We start from the raw sequence: 6,181 nt of genomic DNA, 5'->3' as shown, positions 1-6,181 counted from the left end.
GTGTGTACGAGGTGTACGGAGCAGAGCCGCGTGTGGACGAGGTGTACGGAGCGGAGCCACGTGTGTACGAGGTGTACGGAGCGGAGCCACGTGTGTACGAGGTGTACGGAGCGGAGCCGCGCGTGTACGAGGTGTACGGAGCAGAGCCGTGCGTGTACGAGGTGTACGGAGCGGAGCCGCGCGTGTACGAGGTGTACGGAGAGGAGCCGCGCGTGTACGAGGTGTACGGAGCGGAGCCGCGTGTGTACGAGGTGTACGGAGAGGAGCCGCGCGTGTACGAGGTGTACGGAGCGGAGCCGAGCTTGTACGAGGTGTACGGAGCGGAGCCGCGTGTGTACGAGGTGTACGGAGCGGAGCCGTGTGTGTACGAGGTGTACGGAGCGGAGCCGCGTGTGTACGAGGTGTACGGAGCGGAGCCGCGTGTGTACGAGGTGTACGGAGCAGAGCCGCGTGTGTACGAGGTGTACGGAGCGGAGCCGCGTGTGTACGAGGCGTACGGAGCGGAGCCGCGTGTGTACGAGGTGTACGGAGCGGAGCCGCGTGTGTACGAGGCATACGGAGCGGAGCCGCGTGTGTACGAGGCGTACGGAGCGGAGCCGCGTGTGTACGAGGCGTACGGAGCGGAGCCGCGTGTGTACGAGGCGTACGGAGCGGAGCCGCCTGTGTACGAGGCGTACGGAGCGGAGCCGCGCGTGTATGAGGTGTACGGAGCGGAGCCGCGCGTGTACGAGGTGTACTGCATCCTTTCGTTGATGAGGGTTTTTTCACTCGCCTGCCTCCCATTATTTTTCCCTCTGCCATTGACCAACATAATTTCAAGCCTGAAGAATCGCGCGTGTACGAGGTGTCCAGAGCGGAGCCGCGTGTGTACGAGGTGTCCGGAGCGGAGCCGCGTGTGTACGAGCTGTACGGAGCGGAGCCGCGTGTGTACGGGGTGTACGGAGCGGAGCTGTGTATCTTTCTCAGTCCTCACTTGTGGGAGCCAATAGCAATGCCCCCAAGGTGTGAAGAACATACAACCTCCTAAAGTGACCCCATTTCAGACACTGTACCCACCATGGAAGTCATCTGAGGGTGTAATGGGCAGGGCCGGTGTCAGCACCCGGCGCACCCAGGCAAGTGCCAGGGCCCTGAGCAGGTGGGGGGGGCCCACTCGCCGTTGGGCACCCAGCTGCGCTATGGGACCCGTGAGCGGAGGAGAGCGGTGCCAGCACCCGCCCCCGTCCTTGATCAGGGCCCCGGCATCCGGCACATTACTTACCGCTCCCCGTGCCTCCGCAGCAGTTCCGGTCTCTTCTGCGGCTGCTGCACTGTGACGTCTCAAGTCAGAGGGTGCGGTGACGTCTTTACACCGCGCTCTCTCCTGAGCCGTCACAGCGCAGAGTGGGAAGACGCTGAGGAGTCTGGAGCAGCGGCAGCAGGTAAGGAGAAGTGAGGTGAGTATTTGATTTTTTTTTTATTGTATGGAGGCATGGGGCATTATATGGTGGGGTGGGGAGAGGGGGGGTGTGACATCCTGACATCCTGCATGGGGCATTATGAGGGAGGTGTGTGTGACATCCTGTATGGGGCATTGTAAGGGAGGGGGGTGTGACATCCTGACATCCTGCATGGGGCATTATAAGGGAGGGGGTGTGTGACATCCTGCATGGGTCATTATAAGGGGGGGGTGACATCCTATATGGGGCATTATAAGGGGGTGGGGTGACATCCTGTATGGGGCATTATAAGGGAGGCGGGGTGTGACATCCTGCATGGGGCATTATAAGGGAGGAGGGGTGTGACATCCTGCATGGGGCATTATAAGGGGGGGTGACATTCTACATGGGGCATTATGTGGGGGGAACAGCCTGCATGGGGCATTATGTGGGGGGAACAGCCTGTGTGGGGAATTATGTGGGGGGAACAGCCTGTGTCGGACATTATGTGGGGGGAACAGCCTGCGTGAGGCATTATGTGGGGGGAACAGCCTGCATGGAGCATTATGTGGAGGGAACAGCCTGCATGAGGCAGTATGTCGGGGCGCAGCCTGCATGGAACGTTATATGGGGGCCAGTATTCTGTATGGAGCATTATATGGGGGCCAGTATCCTGTATGGAGCGTTATATGGGGGCCAGTATCCTGTATGGAGCGTTATATGGGAGCCAGTATTCTGTATGGAGCATTATATGGGGGCCAGTATCCTGTATGCAGCGTTATATGGGGGCCAGTATCCTGTATGGAGCGTTATATGGGGGCCAGTATACTGTGTGGAGCGATTCCCCGGTTTCTGAGCTATTGTAGAATTTACAATAGATATCGCTCATGTAATGTAGTAAGTGAAATCCTTGGCCTTGTACTATATATATATATTTCTCTGAGGTATCTGTGCATCATGAATCGTGGTATGTGTTAAAGGGGCCACTGAGACTTTTTCGCCCGGGGCTCACAAAAACCTGGGCTGGCCCTGGTAATGGGCGTTCTTATCCCACAGGTGTCTCACTGATTTCTTTACCACTCATTTGTGTGTAAATAATATTACATTTGCTCAGAGCCGCAGCGAGGGGTTCAGCCAGGGGCGGACACACCGCCGATGCAGCCGCACCCGGGCCCAGAGGTGGAGGGGGGCCCATGCAGGAAGGGGCGTACTGCTCAGGCAGTAGACCACGCAGCTGCTTTTGGGCCCCTCAGTCAAGGGGCCCGATTCTGCTTAACCCCGTCCACTCCCACCCATAATGATTTTTGATACCCAGGGCAGAGTGCGAGCATTGAAAAAGGGGACGCGTCATGCAGGAGAGAGGCCGCTGGCCAATGGACGATTCTCCATCAGACTGATGAGAGCGCTCATTGACTGCTGTCTGTCCTCCTGCAGGGTCTTACAGTGGGTCTTCTGTCTCCTGCTGTTCCCTTCCCAGCAGCATTTCCTCAAAGAGTAGAGGGTGGGGGAGGAGAGTCCACAGCATCGGACAGCACGTAGGGGCAGGAAGCTGAAATCAGTCCTGTCTGCTGTGTCCTCTCCTCCACAGTGCGTTCTGCAGCCCTTTTCAGAAGACCCCAATATCATAAAAGATTAGTATATGAGTGTATGTACATGTGTGCAGGGCTGCCACCAGGAAATTCAGGCCCCATACTGGCAAAATTTTCGGGCCCCCTGAGACTCCACCCAGGCTCCACCCCAGCTCCGCCTTCACTCCTCGAACCTTCATCAGTCACACCGTTCACTCTTGGAAAAACTCCACTTCTGCACCACATCCTTAGTAATCACACATTAAGGTTATGTGCTCACAGTCAGGAGCCGCCTGCGGCCCCAAAGCTGCGGGATAGCCGCGTGGCTTCTGCCCTCATTTTATGCAAAAGAGTAGCGCGATTTTTTTTTTTTGTACATGCGGACTTTCCACATAAAGGTAAAGTCTGTGGAGAAAGTCCACATGTGAACCCGCAAGTCAAATTGACATGCTGCTGGTCTGAAAGATGTGCCGCATGTCAATTTCCGCGGGTAATCTGCAGGTGCACAGAATTGCAGAGTGGATATGGAATTTCTAGAAATCCATGCACTATGCTGTAACATCTGGCCGCTGTAGGTTTGATGCTGGATACGCACGCAGTGTCAAACCCGCAGTGGCTCTTGACTGTGTGCACAAAACCTAAAAATTCCCATAGAACACCAGATCACATACATAGCCAGCAGCTTTTGTTTTGGCCAAAAGAGTTTGTAAGCCAACACCATGACAAGGTGGGCTTTTCTGGCTGGACCCTGCTCTACTCTAGCCTATTAAACATTTCTGGAAATATCCTGTACTCTTTTTAGGTATATTTTTATTTATTTTTCTTTAAGGGAATGTATCACATACATTTTTTAAAATGACCAATAATAACACATACAAGGGACAAATACTGTCATACTATGGCCGGACCACATAGTGGCCGAATATTACCACATACAAAGAATACCGCCACACCATGACTAGACCACATATTACCACCCCATAGTGACCGAATAATACTACATACAAGGAACAAATACCACCAAACCATGGCCGGACCACATATTACCACAACATAGTGACCGAATAATACCACATACAAGGAACAAATATCGCCACACCATGACTGGAGTACATATTACCACCTCATAGTGACCGAATAATACCATGTACAAGGGAAAAATATCGCCACAACATTACCAGACCACATATTACTACCACATAGTGACCGAATACTACAATCCTGATCATTAATAAAAAAAAATACTAATATTACCATAAGTGCCATTATACACAGGAGCTCTGTACATAGTATACAGTGTATAGTGTCAATGTACAGGTAATACAGGGATCACCAGTGACATTATACACTGGAGCTCTGTATATAGTGTCAGTGTACAGGTAATACAGAGATCACCAGTGACATTATACACCACAGCTTTGTATATAGTGTCAGTGTACAGGTAATACAGGGATCACCAGTGGCATTATACACCACAGCTCTGTATATAGTGTCAGTGTACAGGTAATACAGTGATCACCAGTGACATTATACACAGGAGCTCAGTATATAGTGTCAGTGTATAGGTAATATAGTGATCACTGGTGACATTATACACAGAAGCTCTGTATATAGTGTCAGTGTACAGGTAATACAGGGATCACCAGTGACATTATACACAGGAGCTCTGTATATAGTGTCAGTATACAGGTAATACAGGGATCACCAGTGACATTATACACAGGAGCTCTGTATATAGTGTCAGTGTACAGGTAATACAGGGATCACCACTGACATTATACACAGGAGCTCTGTATATAGTGTCAGTATAGAGGTAATACAGGGATCACCAGTGACATTATACACCACAGTTCTGTATATAGTGTCAGTGTACAGGTAACACAGTGATCACCAGTGACATTATACACAGGAGCTCTGTATATAGTGTCAGTGTACAGGGATCACCAGTGACATTATACACAGGAGCTCTGTATATAGTGTCAGTGTACAGGTAATACAGGGATCACCAGTGACATTATATACACCAGTGAGGCGTATGGAGCGTAGCCGCGTGTGTACGAGGCGTACGGAGCGTAGCCGCGTGTGTGCGAGGCGTATGGAGCGGAGCCGCGTGTGTGCGAGGTGTACGGAGCGGAGCCGCGTGTGTACAAGGCGTACGGAGCGAAGCCGCGTTTGTACGAAGCATGCGGAGCCGCGTGTGCACGAGGTGTACAGAGCAGAGCCGCGTGTGTACGAGGTGTACGGAGCGGAGCCGCATGCGTACGAGGTGTACGGAGTGGAGCCGCGTGTGTACGAGGTGTACGGAGCCGAGCCGCGCATGTATGAGGTGTACGGAGCGGAGCCGCGCGTGTATGAGGTGTACGGAGCGGAGCCGCGCGTGTACGAGGTGTACGGAGCGGAGCCGCGCGTGTACGAGGTGTACGGAGCGGAGACGCGCGTGTACGAGGTGTACGGAGCGGAGACGCGCGTGTACGAGGTGTACGGAGCGGAGACGCGCGTGTACGAGGTGTACGGAGCGAAGCCGCGTTTGTACGAGGCATGCGGACCCGCGTGTGTACGAGGTGTACGGAGCAGAGCCGCGTGTGTACGAGGTGTACGGAGCGGAGCCGCATGCGTACGAGGTGTACGGAGTGGAGCCGCGTGTGTACGAGGTGTACGGAGCGGAGCCGCGCATGTACGAGGTGTACGGAGCGGAGGCGCGCGTGTACGAGGTGTACGGAGCGGAACCGCGCATGTACGAGGTGTACGGAGCGGAGGCGCGCATGTACGAGGTGTGCGGAGCGGAGACGCGCGTGTGCGAGGTGTACGGAGCGCAGGCGCGCGTGTACGAAGCGGAGTCGCGCGTGTACGAGGAGTACAGAGCGCAGCCGCGCGTGTACGAGGTGTACGGAGCGGAGTCGTGTGTACGAGGTGTACGGAGCGTAGTCGCGAGTGTACGAGGCGTACGGAGCGTAGCCGCGTGTGTACGAGACGTACGGAGCGGAGCCGCGTTTGTATGAGGCGTACGGAGCGGAGCCGCGTGTGTACGAGGTGTACGGAGTGGAGCCGCGTGTGTACGAGGTGTACGGAGCGGAGCTGTGTGTACGAGGTGTACAGAGCGGAGCTGTGTGTACGAGGTGTACGGAGCGGAGCCGCGTGTGTACGGAGCGGAGCCGCGCGTGTACGAGGTGTACGGAGCGGAGACGCGCGTGTACG

At 54.5% G+C, this 6,181-nt stretch overlaps 1 protein-coding gene across 3 annotated transcripts in view; it reads right to left on the bottom strand.

Moving 5' to 3' along the window:
- The window catches only part of LOC141201473 (uncharacterized), a 323,215-nt gene that overhangs the window by 76,824 nt on the left and 240,210 nt on the right, over positions 1-6,181 (bottom strand). The gene's annotated exons all lie outside the window — the stretch shown is intronic.

The sequence above is a fragment of the Phyllobates terribilis genome, unplaced genomic scaffold (assembly GCF_046119375.1).
Source record: "Phyllobates terribilis strain yellow unplaced genomic scaffold, ASM4611937v1 Scaffold_116__1_contigs__length_5312468, whole genome shotgun sequence".
In the NCBI taxonomy this organism is placed as follows: Eukaryota; Metazoa; Chordata; class Amphibia; order Anura; family Dendrobatidae; genus Phyllobates; species Phyllobates terribilis.
Note: the sequence above shows the minus strand (reverse complement) of the source record. Positions and strands in the feature narration are given on the sequence as shown.